Source organism: Elephas maximus, chromosome X, assembly GCF_024166365.1.
Source record: "Elephas maximus indicus isolate mEleMax1 chromosome X, mEleMax1 primary haplotype, whole genome shotgun sequence".
NCBI lineage: Eukaryota > Metazoa > Chordata > Mammalia > Proboscidea > Elephantidae > Elephas > Elephas maximus.
Window position 1 is genome coordinate 107,862,486 of NC_064846.1, and position 21,255 is coordinate 107,883,740.

Genomic DNA, 21,255 nt, shown 5'->3' on the forward strand with positions numbered 1-21,255 from the left:
ATTCAGCTATGAAAAGGAATGGCATTCTAATACTATTCATTATAACTAATACCATGTTGCATTATGCTGCAATGTGGATAAACCTTGAAAACATTTTGCTAAGTGAAATAAGCCAGACACAAAAGGACACATATATGATTCTACTTATATGAAATATTTAGAACGGGCAAATTCTTAGAGACAAAAGATAGAAGTACCAGGGGCTGGTGTGAGGGAGAATGGGGGTTTATTACTTAATGGCTGCAAAGTTTCTGTTTGAGACAATGAAAAATATTGAAAATAGATAGTGGTAATGGTTGCACAACATGTGCAAGTGATTGATGCTATTGAATCATACACTTAAAAATGGTTAAAGTGGTAAATTTTATGTCACATGTATTTTAACAATAAAACAAAAATTTTAAAAAGTGTTAACAGAAAGCCAGTGAAGTGATCACATTCATTAGGCACCTGATTTCATTAAAAACTTTAACCCTAACTGCTTATATATCTATAAATGTGTGTTTTCTTCATTTGAAACCCCAATGTCATGTTTTACTTTTCCTTTTCTCACACTACATCTAATTAGTTGAGAAGTAATAGTTTGGATCCTTCACTTTAAATTCTATGTACGTTCTTCCTTCCCTTTTTCATCACCACAGTTCAGCTATAGGTCTTTATTATCTCCTCCCTGGACTGGACTATGGCTACTGGGCATAAAGGTGACAGAAATCTTTTTATTTATTTATTTTGTTGTTGTTATTGAGAATACATACAAGCAAAACATACACCAATTCAACAGTTTCTACATGTACAATTTAGTGACATTGATTACATTCTTTGAGTTGTGCAACCATTTCCACCCTCCTTTTCTGAGTTGTTCTTCCCTCATTAACATAAACTCACTGACCCCTAACGTTTGTATCTAATGTTTCAAGTTGCTGTTGTCAATTTGATCCTGTATAGATAGTTCTTAAAAGAGCATAATGCTCAAGGCAGGCTTTTTTTTTTTTTTTTTTACTACTTAAGCTAAACTATTGTTTAATTTTAAGATGACTTCAGTAGTATTTTTGTTTTAAGACTTAAAGATTATCTCAGGGCAATAGTTTCGGAGTTCATTTACCCTTCTTTGCTCCAGAAAGTCTGGAGTTCATGAGAATTTGAAATTCTATTCTTGATTTTCCCCCTTTTGATAAGGATTCTTCTATGGAATCTTTGATCAAAATGTTTAGTAATGGTACCTGGACACCATCCAGTTTTTCTGGTAGTTCTTCTGGTTTCATAGCAAAGGAGGTAATTGTTCAAGGAGGCAAGTAGCCACACATTCCATATCTTCCTCTTCTTCCTGACTCTCCTACTTCCTCTGTTCCTCCAGGCAAATAGAGACCAATTGTCATGCCTTGGATGGCCACTTGCAAGCTTTTAAGACCCCAGGCACTATGCAACAAACTAGGAGGTAGAAGTATTAAGCACATTATTAGGCCAGTTAACTGGGATGTCCCATGAAACCATGAATCTAAACCTCCAAATCAAGGAACCAAATCCTGTGAGCTGTTTGGTTGTACATAAGCAGTCTCAGCAGCTACTCTTTTGTTGCTGTTGTTGTAACTATACCTATCACACAACTTTTGCCCATTCAACTTTTTACAGGTGCATGACTTATTGACAGCACTTAAAATAATCGGCTGTGCAACCCTACCCTTAATCAATGCAATTTTTTCATCACCGTAAATGGAAACTCAGTACTCCAACTCCATAAGCAATAACCACCCTTTTTCCCTTCCCTCTCACACCTGGTAAACACTAATAACCTTTGGTCTGTACTCTTGCCTTTTCTCGTCTTTTTATATAAGTGAAGTCATACAATATTTCTCCTTTTGTGATTGACTTATTTCACTCAGAGTGATGTCTTCAAGCTCCATCCATGTTGTAGCATGTATCAAGACTTCATTTCTTCTCCTGACTGAGTGGTATTCCATTGTATGTATGTACCACATTTTGTTTATCCATTCACCTCTTGATGAACATTTAGGTTGTTTCCACCTTTTGGCTATTGTGAATAGTGCTGCAGTGAACATTGGTATACAAGTCTCTTTTTGAATCGCTGCTTTTGAGTCTTTTGGTTATATACCTAGGAGTGAAATGGCTGGGTCATATGGTAGTTCCAGTTTTAGACTTTTGAGGAATTGCCACACTGTTTTCCACAAAGGCTGCACCATTTCGAATTCCCACCAGCAGTGGATAAGGGTTCCAATTTCCCCACATCTTCACCAACATTTGTTATTTTCTCTCTCTTTTTTTTTATCTTAGCCATCCTAGTGGGAATGAAGTGACATCTCACTGTGGTTTTAATTTCCATCCCTCCAATGGCTAATGACCCTGAGCATCTTTTCATATGTCTGGTGGCCATTTGAATGCCCTCTTTGATGGAATGTCTATTCAAATCCTTTGCCCAATTTATGATTGGGTTTTCTTTTTGTTGTTAATTTGTTGAAGTTTTATATTTGTTTTGGTTATTAGCTTATGATCAAATATTTGCACACAGGCCTATTTTTAAGACCCAAGGCTATTTGTCTCACCTCCTTTCCATTTTCTTCATTGTAGATGAGACTCAGCCTGCTTTCCTCTTCTGTTGAAACTTGTCACTACTCATTCTGTCCTTTCAAGTTCTATTCTCCACCAGTCTGGCTGCAGAGTAGCAATGTACTCTTCTTTGCATCTCCTTCTTAACTGCTTTCAAAGATAAGCACACAACCCCTTTTCTTATGAGGCTTTATTCTAATCACTCTTGGAAACAGATAGTTGAAAAATAACACAGAAATAATCAGTTAACTTCTGCAAGCATTTGCTATTGAATGTATAATGTGTCAGATACTGTTACAGCTTTTGGGGTATAAAAACGGACAAGCTCTTGAATAGATCACAGCCAGGTGATGAACATTAGCTCTTGAATAGATCACAGTCTAGCAGATGATATTAAAAATATTATAGAATCTAATAAAATTCTAATAGCTATAGTCCTTATTCTTTAATTCCTGCTTCACTTTTGAGGTTATAGCTAGGAGCCTAACTAAATTTTTGCTTTTATTCCTGACCATGGAGCTCACTAACTATTCCCTCTGCTTTCCTCAGACCTGCCTAAGATTAAAGACATGCTGTCTTCTTCTTCCACAAAGCTTCCCAGTTTGGGATTCTGAGGGGCAGGGAAGAATAATATCCTAGTCTCACTTGAGCATATCCCCCCAATCTGAGGTCTTCTGGATGAGCTGATACCCATCTCTTGAGGCCTCTGCCCGGCCCAGTATTGGTACTTTCTGAGGATTTCTTTACATTATTTTCTCAAGCATCAAATTATTTAATAAGGAAATAAACTAAGACTCATTATACTGCAAATTTGTTTCTTGCACTATTTTGAGGATTACCTCCCAAGGAACCCCCATAGCCCACTGTTATAATATGAATAATCACATATACATTCACATACATTTGAAATTATTATTACTTAAGTGAATCATATAAGATTTCATGTAATTGGAAAAATTACTTTTAAGAAATTTATGGTTTGATAAGTCAAGAGAAAGTATTTTCCTATTTTATAAGTAGTTAACCTGCACCCTAGTAACATGATAAGTGGATAGTATTCATGCGAAGCTTTTGTTAAGGGTTTCTACCAAAACTGGAAAATTCACATCCTAAAATGAAATACCTGGAATAAACAAATGTATAGAGATAAAAGTTTATTAGTGGTTAACAGGAGCAACATAAAGAAAAGAAAAATCCTTACAACTGGACCAATAGGCAACATCTTGTTAAATGGAGAAAATATCAAAGTTGTCAAGGATTTCATTTTACTTGGATCCACAGTCAATGCCCATGGAAGCAGCAGTCAAGAAATCAGACAATGCATTGCATTGGGCAAGTCTGGTGCAAAAGACCTCTTCAAGGTGTTGAAAAGCAAAGATGTCACTTTGAGGACTAAGGTGCACCTGACCCAAGCCATGATATTTTCAGTTGCCCCATATGCATGTGAAAGCTGGACAGTGAATAAGAAAGACCAGAGAAGAATTGATGCCTTTGAATTACGGTGTTGGTGGAGAATATTAAGTATACTGTGGACTGCCAGAAGAATGAACATATCTGTCTTGGAAGAAGTATAGCCAGAGTGCTCCCTGGAAGTGAAGAGGGCAGGACTTCGTCTCGTGTACTTTGGACATGTTATCAGGAGGGACCAGTGCCTGAAGAAGGACATCGTGATTGGTAAGGTAGAGGGTCAATGAGGAAGAGGAAGACCCTCGATGAGATGGAATGACACAGTGGCTGCAACAATGGGCTCAAACATAGCAACAATTGTGAAGATGGTACAGGACCGGGCAGTGTCTTATTCTCTTGTACATAGCGTTGCTATGAGTTGGAATTGACTTGATGACACCTAACAACAACAACAATAACACCAGGAGTGGGCCGGAGGGAAAGGGAAAGGAAGACTCAGTGCTTAGGCGTTACCAACCTTCGGTAAGGGTGATAGAAAAATTGTGGAACAGAAAAGGGTGATGGTTGAGCAACATGATGAACATAAATTAATGTCACTGAACTGTACATGTGAAGAATGTTGACATGGCAAGGGTTTTGTTACTATATATTTACCACAATAAAAAAAATACGGATGAGGGGAGGAAGGCATAAGTGTGTGTGAGTGAATAAGAGATGAAATAAGATTGCCCATGAGTTGATAACTGTTGAAGCTGGGCACTAGGGGTTTATTATACTCTTATTTCTTTTTTTTTACCTTTGTGCATTTGAAATATCACATCATTAAAAAGTTAAAAACAAGTGCAACAAATTTCACTCAACATTTGTGTGTTTGAAGCTCAAGTGTACTTGTGGAGAATTCCCTGTACTCTGCTCAGTCTACTTGTATAATAAGAACAAGTTTTTTGTTAAAACAAAACAGAAACAAAAACCACTAAATGTGACAACCATCAAATTAGCTATTTTTTAGAGATAAACTATGAAAGATTGTTTTATATAACCAATATATGTAATATACTTATGATTGAGCAAGTGTTCTTTCTGTTAAAAAAAAAAAAGGTCTCAGAATGTATTCCATTTGTAGTACCTCTCCATTAATATTAGAATTAATTATTTACACCTTATTTACTGGGAGTTTGATGTTTAGTTTTTGAGAACCTAATCAATTACTTATTTTGGTTAATCAGTTACTTGTGTTTTAATAAAGAATACAATTTAATATGTGTTCATGAGGATATAAAATATCTGAAGTATTGCAGCCAATGTCGCAAAACAATATGTGTGTTGTTTAATGAGAAACTAATTTCCTCTGTAAACCTTCACCTAAAGCACAAAAAACTGAAGTATTTAATTCCATAGCATAATGCCTATATTTCTCTTAAATATAGACATATAACAATTACCTATAAGAAATGCCAGACTTTGACTATGTTCCCATTGCTGCAGTGTTCATTTCCAGTTCTTTCTTTACTTTTATAAAAAGATGGGTGAGTTTGTCTCATCTACCTCCTCAAACAAACTATGAGAGAAAGAAGTAACAGCAGAAGGGAGAACAATTCACACTGAACTCTTACCACCGTGCTTCCTAGTTCACCTCACACCCAGGAGAAATGGGGAAAAGGCACAGTAGAGTTTACCATTTAATCACAGGTATCACAAACTAATAAATACTAAACTCCTTTTCTCTTTCCTGGCTTTTTACTACTGGCATGGCTTGTGCAATGAATTTCTCATATAAGATTTAGGGGAAATGGAAAGTGATACTTGGATTTAAGAAAAGCAGGTGAAGAAAATCCATTGCCTTTTGCTATTTAGAGAAACTTAAAATACATGGAACTCTTTTATTCATTTGAACATTAAATTTTATCCTACTTTGTTAAAAACTAGTTATTAACATCTGTCATAAATGAGGTTCTGTACCATTTACCTGGCTTATATAACTGAGAAAGAGGTACTGGCATCTTTCCCCTGAAATTATGCCTTCATGAATACTTACGTACTTCTAGTGTGTTTGTTATCGTTTTTAGTTGCCATTGAGTTGGCTCCAACTCATGGTGTTCTTAGGCATAACAGAAAGAAATGTTGCCTGGTCCTGTGCCATCTTCATGATCATTGGTATCTTGAATCCATTTTTGTGGCTATTTTGTCAGTTCATCTCAGTGAGGGTTTTTGTTGGCCATCTACTTTACCCCAGCATGTCCTTTTCTAGCAATTGGTCTTTCCTGATGGCATGTCCAAAGTGAGTTGAAGTCTCATAGCCCTTCTAAGGAACACTCTAGTTGCATTTCTTCTAACACTGATTTGATCATTCTTTTGGCAGTCCAAGATATATTCAATATTCTTTGCCAACACCACAGTTTGAACTCAATTCTTCTTCTGTCTTCCTTTTCACTATCCAGTTTTCACATGCATATATGAGTCAATTGAAAAGACCATAGCTTGTGTCAGACACACCTTATTCATCAAAGTGACACTTTTGCTTTTTAAAACTTTAAAGAAGTCTTTTGCAGAAGCTTTCCCAATGCAATAGGTGGTTTGATTTCTTCACTGAGGCTTCCGTGGATGTTGATTGTTGATCTAAGTACAATGAAATCCTTGACAACTTCAGTTTCTTCACGGTTTATCATGATGTTGTTTATTGGCCCAGTTGTGAGGATTATCTTTTCCTTCACGTTCAGGCGTAAGGTATACTGAAGACAGTAGTGTTTGGCCTTCATTAGCAATTGCTTCAAGATATTTTCATTTTCAGCAAGTAAGGTTGTATAATCTTTACATCACAGGTTTTTAAATTTGTTTTAATTTTGGTGAAAGTATACACAGCAAAACATATACCCATTCATCAATTTCTACATGTACAATTCATTAATATTGATTAGATTCTTCAGATTGTGTCACCATTCTCACTAACTCTACCTATATTGTTTCACCACCATTGACTTAGACACACTACCCCCTAAACTTCTCATCTGTGCTTTAGAGTTACGGTTGACAATTTGATCACATATGGATAATTCTTTAAAAGAGCACAGTGCTCATGTCTAACATTCCTTAGTAATTTGTCTAAATAGTTGTTTAGTTTAAAGATGACTTGGGAAAATTTTGGTTTGTGGTTTGAAGATTTTCTAATAGCAATAGATTAGGGGGTTCCTCCAGGCTCAGTAGGTCCAATAAGTTCGGATTCTGTAAGAATTTGAAATTCTGTTCCACATTTTTCCCGCTTTAACCAGGATTCATCTATTGATTCCTTGATCAAAAATTTTTTTTAACCAGGATTCATCTATTGATTCCTTGATCAAAATTTTCAGTAATGGTAGCCTGGCACCATCCAGTTGTTCTGGTTTCATGGCTAAGGAGGCAGTAGTTCATAGAGGCAGTTATACCTGCAGTCTAAATCCTTCTCCAATTTCGGGGTCTCCTTATTCCTCCTTATTTCTCTGTTTCTGCTGAGTCTCTATTTTTTTCTTGTATTTCATTTTGATGAGTAGGATAGTTTGTCTCCTTTGTGGTTACCTTATTATTTACCCCTATTTTTTTTAAATTTAAACCTAACTTTTATTTCTTTGTATTGCCGTATCTTCCTCTCCATATGGAAGGTGTATGATTACATTTCTTTAAAAAAATTTTTTTTTCTTAGTCCCTCTTTATTATTCTAATGTCTTTTTTTATATATAATAACATCACTGTTACCCTGTTTTGAGCTTTTTTAAAAAAAAAATATTATCTTGCTTCGTTTTATTGGATTTCCCTGTCTGAGTTGACTTCCGGTTGCTCTGCCCACTGTTCTAGTCTTGGGTTGATACCTGATATTATTGATTTTCTAACCAAAGAACTCCCTTTAGTATTTCTTGTAGTTTTGGTTTGGTTTTTACGAATTCCCTGAACTTGTGTTTATATGGAAATGTCTTAATTTCACCTTCATATTTAAGAGTTTTGCTGGATATATGATTCTTGGAAGGCAATTTTTTTCCTTCAGTTTTTTAAATATGTCATCCCATTGCCTTCTTGCCTGCATGGTTTCTGCTGAGTAGTCTGAGCTTATTCTTATTGGCTCTCCTTCATAGGTGACTTTTTGGTTATCCCTCGCTGCTCTTATAATTTTCTCTTTATCTTTGGTTTTGGCAAGTTTGATTATAATATGTCTTGGCGACTTCTTTTAACATCTACCTTATGTGGAGTTCGATGAGCATCTTGGATAGATATCTTCTCATCTTTCACGATATCAGGGAAGTTTTCTGCCAGTAAATCTTCAACAATTCTCTCTGTATTTTCTGTTATCCCTCCCTGTTCTGGTACTCCAATCACTCGTAGGTTATTTCTCTTGATAGAGTCCCATGTGATTCTTAAGGTTTCTTCATTTTTTACGATTCTTTTCTCTGACTTTTCTTCAAATATATTAGTGGCAAGTGATTTATCTTTGAGTTCAGAAATTCTGGCTTCTACTTGCTCAATTCTGCTCCTCTGACTTTCAATTAAGTTGTCTACTTCTGTAATTTCATTTTTAATCTTCTGAATTTCTTATTGCTGTCTGTCTATGGATTTTTCCAGCTTATTAAACTTTTCATTATGTTCCTGAATAATCTTTCTAATTTCTTCAATTGCTTTGTCTGTGTGTTCCTTGGCTTATTCTGCGTATTGTCTCCTTTCCTTCCTGATGTCTTGAAGGGTTCTGTATATTAAACTTTTGTATTCTGCCTCTGGTAATTCCAGGAATGCACTCTCATCTAGAAGATCCCTGGATTCTTTGTTTTGAGAGCCTGTTGAGGTGATCATGGTCTGTTTCTTTATGTGACTTGATATTGACTGTTGTCTCCGAGCCATCAATAAGTTATTGTATTAGTTTATGCTTGCTTACTGTGTTGTAGCTGCTTGCTTTGTTTTGTTTTGGTGTACCCCTACAGGTTGCTTAAGTGAGCTAGCTTGATTATTTTCATCTTTGGAGCTCTGATGTCCTGTCCCCAGCTGGCTAGAGCTGTTACCAGGTATATCAGTCTAGGAGTCCATTCTCTTTTCTTGTATGAATTCAGCTCAGGTTTCCAGGTAGCTGATCATCAAGTGTGTGGTACAGACTCTATCCTGCACTGTTAGAGAGGCAGGGGTGATTGACGTATATACCAATACCTGATTGCAGCAGGGGGTCACGCTCTGAACAAGGCAGGAGTTGAGAACCGACCCCCGAGTGTCTCTGAGGAAAGTGCGTCCCTGTTCCCTAGATCGTGCAGGTAGGTGGGTTCTGCAGACAGACCATGGGCACCCAAAGTTTTTGGTTGTGAGGACTGAGAGGTACCAGTTATCTTTGGACCCCTGTCGCGGGTGGCTTGGTGACTTGAGTAGAGCTGCCAGTCCTTAGGTCCCTGATGTGGGTAGGTGAGGACCTTGTTTAATAGGCAAAGCAATGTCAAACATCAAACACCCACCTCTCAACCGCACAGCTGAAATGGTTGGAGTCTGCCAACAAGGGCTTATTCTCCCGAAATAGGCCCACACAGGTCCATGCAGAAGGGAAAGGTACTCAAAGCCCACGGACGGTTTATGCCTGGACAGGAGCTGCTTCTGTCTTGAGCTCCTGGGCTTGGTGGAGCTAGCAAATTATCTTTTTCCCAAATGCAAATTTTTTCCTTCCCCAAGGCCGGGAGGATGGCTCTAGGTGCTCAACAGTGCCTATTCAGGCCCAGGGAATTCAGCCGCTGAAGCTGGTTTGCGGGTGGGGGGGGGCGCATTAAAATATACGCAAGTACTTAGCTTTTGCTGAGAGCGCCGTTCTTCTCAGGTTCCGGAGGTGTGAGTAGGCTGTGTGGCTGGCTGCTTCTCCCTGAGGAAACTGTGGCCCAACACTAGTACCAGCCCGCTGCCACTGCTCTGGGAGCAGTGCCTGAGGGCTCAGCGTGATTCAGGTCCGGTAACTCCTCTCTGCTTCTGAAGCCTCTCTTCCTCCCCCTGCCCCTCAGTTTGTTTTCTAAGCTTGCCTTTGAAGCTTAGGGCTCCAGCTTGTCACAAATATACTCTTTTCACTTGTTTTTTGGGGTCTTTTTTGTAAATAGGGCTCGCCGGAAGCGTCTTTTCCACCATCTTGGCTCCGCCTCCTGTAAACTCTCTGAAAGCACAATAAAATAAAAGAAAGAAAAAAGCCCAGAGTTTTGTATAAAAAATTAATTTTCTATTCAAATGTTCATAGTCATCTATTTTTTAATATGTGGGGGGAAAATAAACACTTCTGTTCACATCTATCTGTTGAACCTGATGAAGAATAAAGCAGTAGCAACTAAATAAAGAGTATTTTCCTAAGATTACAGGTATAACAGAGGTGATGACAACAGGATTGTGTATATTATACTGGATCAGTTAACCAGGAGATACAGTATCAGCTTAATTTTTTAGATAAATTATTTGAGAAAACCTTTTAGTGTTCCTCAGTTTAGTACCCTTATTTACTATTGGTTTTGCATTTACTTGATTTTTAGAATTTAGATGCTGTGCTTTTAAATATCAGTGTGCTAGTATTTATTTTGTATTTGATAAGTATCAAATTCAGATAAATGCTTAAGGAAAGGTTTTTTTTTTCTATAATGTAGCTTAGTATGCATTTAAAACAATTTTCATTGTTTCTAATGTATGCATTTAGTGGTATAAGTTTTGTTCTTACCACTGCTTTAGCTGCATCCCAGAAATTTTGAAATGTGTTTTCTTTTTCAGTTAGTTCAATGTATTTTTCAAATATTTTTTATTTCACTTAAAGTTTTCTCTTTGACTCATAGCTTATTATTTTTCGAGATTTTTCTGTTATCTTTCTGTTACTGATTTCTAGTTGTGTTCCATTATGGTCAGAGAACACATGCTGTATGATTTTAATTCTTTTAAATTTGTTAAGGTTTGTTTTATAGCCATGGATATCTACATTTTAATATATTTTTCATGGATCCTTGAAAAGTATGCATTCTGTTGTTATTATTGGATTGAGTATTCTATAAATGCAAACTGCATCCTGTTGGATGATACCAAAAACCAAACCAAACCCAGTGCCGTCGAGTCGATTCCGACTCATAGCGACCCTATAGGACAGAGTAGAACTGCTCCATAGAGTTTCCAAGGAGCACCTGGTGGATTTGAATTGCCGACCTTTTGGTTAGCAGCCGTAGCACTTAACCGTTACACCACCAGGGTTTCCCCTGTTGGATGATAGGAATGTTTAATTCTTCTATGTATTTGCAGATCTTCTGTCTAATATTTCTATTAGTTGTTTAGGGTTGGATGTGGATGTCTACAGCTATAATTGTGGGTTTGTCTATTTCTCCTTTCAGTCTATCAGTTTTCGCTCCATGTATTTTGAAGCTCTGTTATTTAGTGCTTAGCCATTTAGAATTGCTATGTCTTTTTGGGGAAACCCTGGTGGGGTAGTGGTCAAAAGCTACGGCTGTTAACCAAAAGGCTGGCAGTTCAAGTCCACCAGGCACTCCTTGGAAATTCTATGGGGCAGTTCTGCTCTGTCTTATAGCGTCGCTATGAGTCAGAATCAACTCGACGGCAGTGGGTTTGGTTTTTTGGTTTTATGTCTTCTTGGTGGACTGACCCTTTTATCATTATGTAATGTCCTTTTTACATGATGAAAGAGCCCTGGTTGTGCACTGGTTAAAGTGATCGACTGCTAAACAAAAGGTTGGCAGTTTGAAACCACCAATGGCTCTGTGGGAGAAAGATGTGGCAGCCTGCTTCCATAGAGATTTATAGCCTAGGAAACCCTATGGTATCTCAGTGAGTTGGAATTGACTTGATGGCAGTGTTTTGTTATTTTTTTGTTTCTTTTTTAATGCCCCTCTTGGTCCCCAGTGTTCTCTTTTGTCTGAAGGCTACTTTATCTGATATTAGTAGAGCCACATTTGCTTTTTCAAAATCAATATTTACATGTTATATCTTTTTCAATTCTTTTATTTCCATCTTCCAATTTTTTTTATGTTGTTATATTTAAAATGAGTTTCTTGTAGACATCACACATTTCATTACCAGCCTCCGTTAGTTTCTGTCTTTTCAACCATCAAATAGGATTTAAGTAATTCATAAGGAGAAGGGTGTCGTTGTTAGGTGACATCAAGTTGGTTCCGACTAACAGTGACCCTGTGTACAACAGAACGAAACACTGCGGAGTCCTGCACCATCCTCACAATCGTTGTTATTCTTAAGTCCATTTTTGTTCATTCTTCTGGCAGTCTATGGTATATTTAATATTCTTTGCCAACAGCATAATTAAAAGACATTAATTCTTCTTCAGTCTTCTTTATTCATTGTCCAGCTTTTGCATGCATATGAGGTGATTGGAAACACCATGGATTGGGTCAGGTGCACCTTAGTCCTTAAAGTGACAACTTTGCTTTTTAAGACTTGAAAGAGGTCTTTTGCAGCAGATTCGCCCAGTGTAATGTGTCATTTGATTTCTTGACTGCTATTTCCATGGGCACTGATTGTGGACCCAAGTAAAATGAAATTCTTAACAGCTTCAATATTTTCACCTTTATGTTGATGTTGCATATTGATCGAGTTGTGAGGATTTTTGTTTTCTTTTTGTTGAGGTATAATCCATACTCGAGGCTCTATTCTTTGATCTTCATCAGTAAGTGCTTCAAGTCCTCTTCATTTTCAGCAAGCAAGATTGTGTCATCTACGTGTCACAGGCTGTTAATAAGTCTTCCTCCAATCCTGATGCCACATTCATCTTCATATAGTCCAACTTCTTAGGTTATTTGCTCAGCATACAGATTGAATTAGTATGGTGAAAGGACACAACCCTCATCCACACCTTTCCTGGCTTTAAACCACACAGTATCTCCTTGTTCTGTTTGAACGACTGCTTCTTGGTCAATGTACAGGTTCCTCATGAGCACAATTAGATGTTCTGGAATGACCATTCTGTACAATGTTATCCATGATTTGTTATGATCCACACAATCAAATGCCTTTGCATTCTATAAAACACATGTTAACATCTTTTTGATATTCTTCATTTTCATCAAGATTCATCTGACATCAGCTATGATATTCCTTGTTCCATGTCATCTGAATCTGGCCTGAATTTCTGGCAGTTCCCTGTCTATGTACTGTTAGAACGACTTTCGAATGACCTTGAGGAAAATTTTACGTATGTGTGGTATTAATGATATTGTTCGATAATTTCTGAATTTTGTTGGATCACCTTTCTTTGGAATGAATACAAATATGGATCCTTTCCAGTCGGTTGGCCAGGTAGCTGTCTTCCAAATTTCTTGGCATAGACTAGTGAGCACTTCCAGCGCTGCATCCATTTGTTGAAACATCTCAACTGATATTTCCTCAGTTCCTGGACTCTTGATTTTTGCTAAAGTCTTCGGTACAGCTTGGCCTTCTTCCTTCAGCACCATCAGTTCTTGATGATATGCTACCTCATGAGATGGTGGAGCGTCACCAATTCTTTTGGTACAGTGACTTTTGATGCTTCCTGTGTTGCTTAATATTTTCCCAATAGAATCCTTCACTAATGCAACTCGAGGCTTGAATTTTTTCTTCAGTTCTTTAAGCTTGAGAAATGCCAAGCGTGTTCTTCTCTTTTGGTTTTCTAACTCCAGATCTTTCCCCATTTCATTATAATACTTGACTTTGTCTTCTCAAGCTGTCCTTTGAAATCTTCTGTTCAACACTTCATCATTTCTTCCATTTGATTTAGCTATTCTACATTCAAGAGCAAGTTTCAGAGTCTCCTCTGATGTTCATTTGGTTTTCTCTTTCTTACTTGTCTTTTTAATGACATAAAAAAAGAAAAATCTTATATGCTCCCAAAAACCCAGTGCCGTATAATACAGATAAAAACAGAATTAAATATAATAGACTCTCCTTCTTCCCACGTGTCTGTCAGTTTGTCATACTGTGGTGGCTCGCATGTTGCTGTGATGCTGGAAGCCATGGCACTAGTATTTCAAATACTAGCAGGGTCACACATAGTGTACAGGTTTCAGCAGAGATTCCAGACTAAGACAGACTAGGAAAAAGGACTTGGCTGTGTACTTCTAAAGCATTAGCCAGTGAAAACCTTTTGAAAAGCAGTAGAAGATTGTCTGATACAGTGCCAGAAGATGATCACCTCAGGTTGGAAGGCTCTAAAAATACGACTGGGGAAGATCTGCCTCGTCAAAGTAGAGTTGACCTTAACGATGTGGATGGAGTCAAGCTTTTGAGAACTTCATTTGCTGATGTGGCTCAACTCAAAATGAGAAGAAAGAGCTGCAAACATCCATTAATACTAGGAGGGTGGAATGTACAAATTATGAATCTAGGAAAATTGAAAATCATGAAAAATGAATAAGAATGTATAAACTTCTGTCTTAGGCATTAGTGAGCTGAAATGGACTGGTATTCGCCGTTTTGAGTTGGACAATCATATGGTCTACTATGCCAGGAATGACGAAGAGAAATCGTGTTGCATTCATCACCAAAAAGAACATTTCAAGATCTATCCTGAAGTACAGTGCTGTCAGTGGTTGGATATCCATACACCTTCAAGGAAGACCAGTTAATATGACTATTATTCAAATTTATGCACCAACCACGAAGGCCAAAGATGAAGAAATTGAAGATTTTTACCATCTTCTGCAGTCTGAAATTGATCCAACATGCAATCAATATGTATTGATAATTACTGGTGATTGAAATGCAAGAGTAAGAAACAAAGAAGGATTGGTAATTGGGAAAATATGGCCTTGGTGATGGAAAAGACTCTGAAGATCACATGATAGAATTTTGCAAGACCAACAACTTCTTCATTGCAAATACCTTTTTTCAACAACATAAACAGCGACTATACACGTGGATCCTACCAGGTCTAATACACAGGAATCAATTTGACTTCATCTGTGGAAAGAGACGATGGAAATGCTCAATATCATCAGTCAGAACAAGGCCAGGGGCCAACTGTAGAACAGGCCGTCAATTACTCATAAGCAAGTTCAAGTTGAAGGTGAAGAAAATTAGAGCAAGTCCACGAGAGCCAAAGTACGACCTTGAGTATATTCCACCTAAATTTAGAGACCATTTTTCTGAAATTTCAAGCTTGCTTCTGTTATCTTTTCCTTCCTGTTTGCAAAACTGTCTTTTGCCATTCTTTCATATAGTAGGCCTTCTGATGACAGATTCTCATGTTTTTCCTTTGTCTGAGAATGTCTCTGTTGTTGTTGTTGTTGTGTGCTGTCAAGTTGGTTCCAACTCATAGAAACCCTATAAAAACCCATTGCCATCGAGTCAATTCTGACTCATAGCGACCCTATAGGACATAGTAGAACTGCCCCACAGAGTTTCCAAGGAGTGCCTGGTGAATTCAAACTGCCGAGCTTTTGGTTCGCAGCCATAGTACTTAACCACTACACCACCAGGGTTTCCTAGCAACCCTATAAGACAGAGTAAAACTGCCCCAGGAGCAACTGGTGGATTCGAACTGCCAAACTTTTTGTTAGCAGCCAAGCTCTTAACTACTCCACCAGAGTTCCCCCAAACCATATTTGCTCTTGATTCCTGAATTATATTTTTGCCAGGAATATAATCCACAATTGGCAATTCTTTCCTTTCAACACTTTGAAAATATTTGTGCCACTTCCTTCTGCCCTCCTTGGTTTCAGATGAGGAACTCATTGTTGTAGAATTAATGTTCCCCTGTATGGAATGCATCCTTACTCTCTGGTTGCTTTCAAGATTTCTCTTTATCCTAGTTTTCAGAATTTTAGTTATGATGTGTCTTGGCATGAATTTCTTTGAATTTATCCTATTCGGGATTCACCCAGCTTACTGAATCTTTTACCAAATTTTGAATCCATTATTTCTTTACTTTTTCATCTCTTTATCTTCTCCTGGGACTCTAATGATAGATATCTTGTAATTGTCTCACAGATCCCTGAGGTTCTGTTTAATTTTAATTTGTTTTTCAATCTCTTTTCTCTCTATTGTTCAGATTGGGTAAATTTTACTTTTCTATCTTCAAGTTCCCCCCACGTGACTGTCAATTTCTTGTACTGTGTGGGCTTGCCTGTTGCTGTGATTCTGGAAGCTATGCCAGTGGCATTCAGATACCAACAGGGGCACCCATGGCAGACAGCTTTCAGTTGAGCCTCCAGGCTGATAAAAGGAACTGGCAGTCTACTTCTGAAAAAATTAGCCAGTGAAAACCTTATGAATAGCAGCAGAACATTGTCTGATATAGTGCTGGAAGATGAGGCCCCCAAGCTGGAAGGCACTCAAAAGACGACTGTGGAAGAGCTGCCTCTTCAAAGTAGAGTCGACCTTAATGACAAGGATGGGGTCAAGTTTCCGGGACCTTCATTTGCTGATGTGGCAGAACTGAAAATGAGAAGAAACAGCTGCAAACATCCATTAATAATCGGAACCAGAATTATGAAGTATGAATCTAGGAAAATCAGAAATCATAAAAAATGAAACAGAACACATAAACATTGGAATCCTAGGCATTAGTGAGCTGAAATGGACCTATATTGGCCATTTTGAATTGGAGAATCATATGGTCTACTATGATGGAAATGACAATTTGAAGAGGAATGACATTGCATTCATTGTCAAAACAAACATTTTGCAATATCTATCCTGAAGTACAACACTGTCAGTGATTGCATATCCATACACCTGCAAGGAAGACCAGTTATTACGACTATTATTCAAATTTATGCACCAACCTGTAAGGCCAAAGATAAAGAAATTGAAAATTTTTACCAGTTTCTGCAGTCTGAAATTGATCAAAGACACAATCAGGATGCACTGATAATTACTGGTGATTGGAATGTGAAAATTGGAAACAAAGAAGGATTGGTAGTTGGAAAATATGGCCTTGGTGATAGAAATGATGCTGGAGATCTCATGATAGAATTTTGCAAGACCAAAACCTTTTTTATTGCAAGTACCTTTTTTTTTCCACCAACATAAGTGGTGACTGTACTCATGGACCTCCCCAGATGGAATACATAGGAATCACATCGATTACATCTGTGGAAAGAGATGATGGAAAAGCTCAATATTATCAGTGAGAATAAGGCCAGGGGCCACTTATGGAACAGACCATCAATTGCTCATATGCAAGTTCAAGCTGAAGAAAATTAGAACAAGTCCACGAGAGACAAAGTGTGACCTTGAGTATATCCCACCTGAATTTAGAGACCCTGTCAAGAATAGATTTGATGCTTTGAACACTAATGACTGAAGACAAGACAAGTTGTGGAATGACATCAAGGACATCCTACATGAAGAAAGCAAGAAGTCATTAAAAAGACAGGAAAGAAAGACCAAAATGGATGTCAGAAGAGACTCTGAATCTTGCTCTTGAACTTGGAGCAGCTAAAGCAAAAGGAAGAAATGATGAAGTAAAAGAGCTAAACAGAAGATTTCAAAGAGCGGCTCAGGAAGACATAGTATTATGATGACATGTGCAAAGAGCTGGACAGAGAAAACCAAAAGGGAAGAATATGCTTGGCATTTCTCAAGCTATAAAAACTCAAGGCTTGAGTTGCAATAGTGAAGGATTCTATTGGGAAAATATTAAACAACACAGGAAGCATCAAAAGAAGATAGAAGGAATACAGAGAATTGTTATACCAAAAGGAGTTGGTTGATGTTCAGCCATTTCAAGAGATGGCATATGATCAGGAACCAATGGTACTGAAGGAAGAGGTCCAAGCCGCACTGAAGGCTCTGGCAAAAAACAAGCCTTCAGGAATTGGCAGAATACCAATTGAGATGTTTCAACAAATGGATGCAGCACTGAAAGTGTTCACTCGTCTATGTCAAGAAATTTGGAACACAGCTTCCTGGCCAAATGACTGGAAGAGACCCATATTTATGCCTATTCCCAAGAAAGGTGATCCAACCAAATGCAGAAATTATCAAACAATATCATTAATGTCACACACAGGCAAAATTTTGCTGAAGATCATTCAAAATTGGCTGCCAGAAATTCAGCCAGGATTCAAAAGAGGATGTGGAACGAAGGATATCATTGCTGATGTTAGATGGATCCTGGCTGAAAGCAGAGAATACCAGAAGGATGTTTAACTGTGTTATATTGACTATGCAAAGGCATTTGATTTTTTGGATCATAACAAATCATGGATAACATTGCAAAGAATGGGAATTCCAGAACACTTAATTGTGCTCATAAGGAACCTGTACATAAATCAAGAAGCAGTCGTTCGAACAGAACAAGGGGATACTACATGGTTTAAATTCAGGAGAGGGGTGTGTCAGGGTTGTATCCTTTCACCATACCTATTCAATCTGTATACTGAATAAATAATCCAAGAAACTGGACTATATGAAGAAGAACAGGGCATTATAATTGGAGGGAGACTCATGAACACCTGCGATATGTAGATGACATAACCTTGCTTGCTGAAAGTGAAGAGGACTTGAGGCACTTACTGATGAGTATCAAAGACCACAGCCTTCAGTATGGAATGTACCTCAACATAAATCAAAAATCCTCACAACTGGACCCATAATCAACATCATGATAAACAGAGAAAGGATTGAAGTTGTCAAGGATTTCGTTTTACTTGGATCCACAATCAACATCCATGGAAGCAGCAGTCAGGAAATCAAAAGATACATTGCATTGGGCAAATCTGCTGCAAAGGACCTCTTCAAAGTGTTGAAAAGCAACGATATCAACTAGAAGACTAAGGTGTGCCTGACTCAGGCCAAGGTATTTTCAATTGCATCATGTGCGTGCGAAAGCTGGACAATGAACAAAGAAGACCGAAGAAGAATTGACGCCTGTGAATTGTGGCATTGGCGAAGAACGTTGAATATACCATCGACTTTTCAAAAGAATGAACAAATCTGTCTTGGGAGAACTACAACCAGAATGCTCCTTAGAAGCAAGGACGGCGAGACTGCATCTTACATACTTTGGACATGTTGTCAGGAGGTATCAGTTCCTGGAGAAGGACATCATGCTTGGTAAAGTACAGGGTCAGTGGAAAAAGGAAGACCCTCAACGAGACGGATTGACACAGTGGTTACAACAATGGGTTCAAGCATAACAGTGATTGTGAGCATGGTGCAGGAACAGGGCAGCATTTTCTTATGTTGTACATAGGGTCGCTATGAGTTGGAACAGACTCAGTGGCACCTAACAACAACAGCAACATCTTCTAGTTCACTGATTTGTTGCTCTGTTATATTCCTTTTGCTATTGAGCCCATCCAGCACTTTTAAAATTTCAGTTATTGCATTTTTCAGTTCTGTAATTTCTATTTTGTTCTTTTTTACATATTTCATTTTTTTGCTGAAATTTTATATTTGTTTCAAAAGTGTTTGTAATTGCTCATTGACATATTTTTTAAAGCTGCTTTAAAATCCTGGTCAGATAATGCTAAAATTTATTCACCTTGGTTTTGGTCCCTGTTGGTTGTTTTTCTCATTCAAGTTTTGAGTTTCTGGGTTCTTGGTATGAAATTTTTTTTTTTAATTGTAATCTGGATATTTTTAATGTTATGTTAGGAGACTGGATCCTACTTAAATCTACTTTAGCAGGTAGTTATCTTGTTGCAGACCCGGTGTCTCCCAGCCCCACAGAGGCAATGAGGGACCCTGTAGGCAGCACCAACAGGGATTGGGTGGTAGACCTGCAGCCACCTGTCAGCTCAGACATAAGTAGACTGAAAGTAAAATAAAGAAACTATGTATGCCTTGCACATATTAATCACAATAAGCACTATGAAAAGGTAGACTTTAGAGCAAGAAAAAAAAGTCCATTTGTAGTAAATGGTTTCTAGTAGATCTCTGTTTCAAAATTTTAATAGCAGTTGTATAAAAAAAATCAAAGAATAAACGGCAAGCATGAACGTTTTAGAATCTATGTGGTAGTTAGTCATGTTTTGGCCATTACCATTTAACCTAAGGCAGCAAAGTGTTTCTTTGTTGCTTTAGAAAGTGATACTATATTTCTAGATAGTAAAAAAGTAGACACTTGTTATTTTTGGTGATGGGAAATGTAACACTGACTTAGGGTGCATTGTGAACAGCTTGACAATGGTAAATGAGATTAAAAAATGTATACAAAAGATATTTTGGTAATTGCTATGGGATATGTAATTTTGAAACAACAGCAACAACAACCAAAAATATATGTACAGGTATATATGTATGTTTGAAGGCATATATGTGTATAGATATGCATATGTAAGTATATATGTGTATGCATATTTGTATTGAGAAACCATTTTAATTCTCCTTGAATCCAGATTTCTGGGTCCACGGAGTTGGGGTGACCCATTCAGGTGACCTGCCCTTAGGTGTCCTTTTGAACCTTGAGCCTTTAAGGAACTCTTTTCTCAAAGTCATCTTCAAGTCAAGCAATAGCCTAGTAAGCAGCATAGTGAAGATCATTTTGCCTTAGGCATTGTGCTCTTTTGGAGAATTGCAGTGACCTTCAGGAGACCACCCTTCCAGACCCTGCCTATGTAAGCTGTTTTCATTGTGTCCTTTTCAGAGTGCTTTCTCAATACCCTCAGGTTGACACTGCCTAGTTAAACTCATATCTACTCACAATAAATATATTCTTTACACTAATTTTTTTCTCTTTTTTTAAATTGAACTTTAGATGAAGGTTTACAGAACAAACTACTTTCTCATCAAACAGTACACACATTGTTGTATGACACTGGTTAAAAAACCCATGACATGTCAGTACTCTCCCGTCTCAACCCTGGATTCCCTATTACCAGCCTTCCTGTTCTATCCTACTTTCCAGCCCCTACCCCAGGGCTGGTGCGCCCCTTTAGTCTTGTTTTGTTCCATGGTCCTGTTCAATCTTTGGCTGAATGGCGAACCTCAGGAGTGGCCTCATTACTGAGCTGAAAGGGTGTCCTGGGTCCACACCCTCAGGGTTCCTCCAGTCTCTGACAGGCCAGCAAATCTGGTCTTTCCTTTTGAGTTGGATTCTTGTTCTACATTTTTCTCCAGCTCTGTCTGGGACCCTATATTGTGATCCCTATCACAGCAATCAATGGTGGTAGCCAGGCACCATCTCATTGTACTAGACTCAGTCTGGTAGAGGACATGGTAGATGTGGTCCATTAGTCCTTTGGACTAATCTTCCCTTCTATCTTTAGTTTTCTTCATTCTTCCTTGCTCCCAAAGGGGTGAGACCAGTGGAGTGTCCTACATGGCCACTTACAGGGTTTTAAGGTCCTGGATGCTACTCACCAAAGTGGAATGTAGAACATTTTCTTTATA

At 37.9% G+C, this 21,255-nt stretch overlaps 1 protein-coding gene across 2 annotated transcripts in view; it reads left to right on the forward strand.

Moving 5' to 3' along the window:
• Positions 1-21,255, forward strand: part of ZC3H12B (zinc finger CCCH-type containing 12B) — a 634,852-nt gene that overhangs the window by 65,948 nt on the left and 547,649 nt on the right. The gene's annotated exons all lie outside the window — the stretch shown is intronic.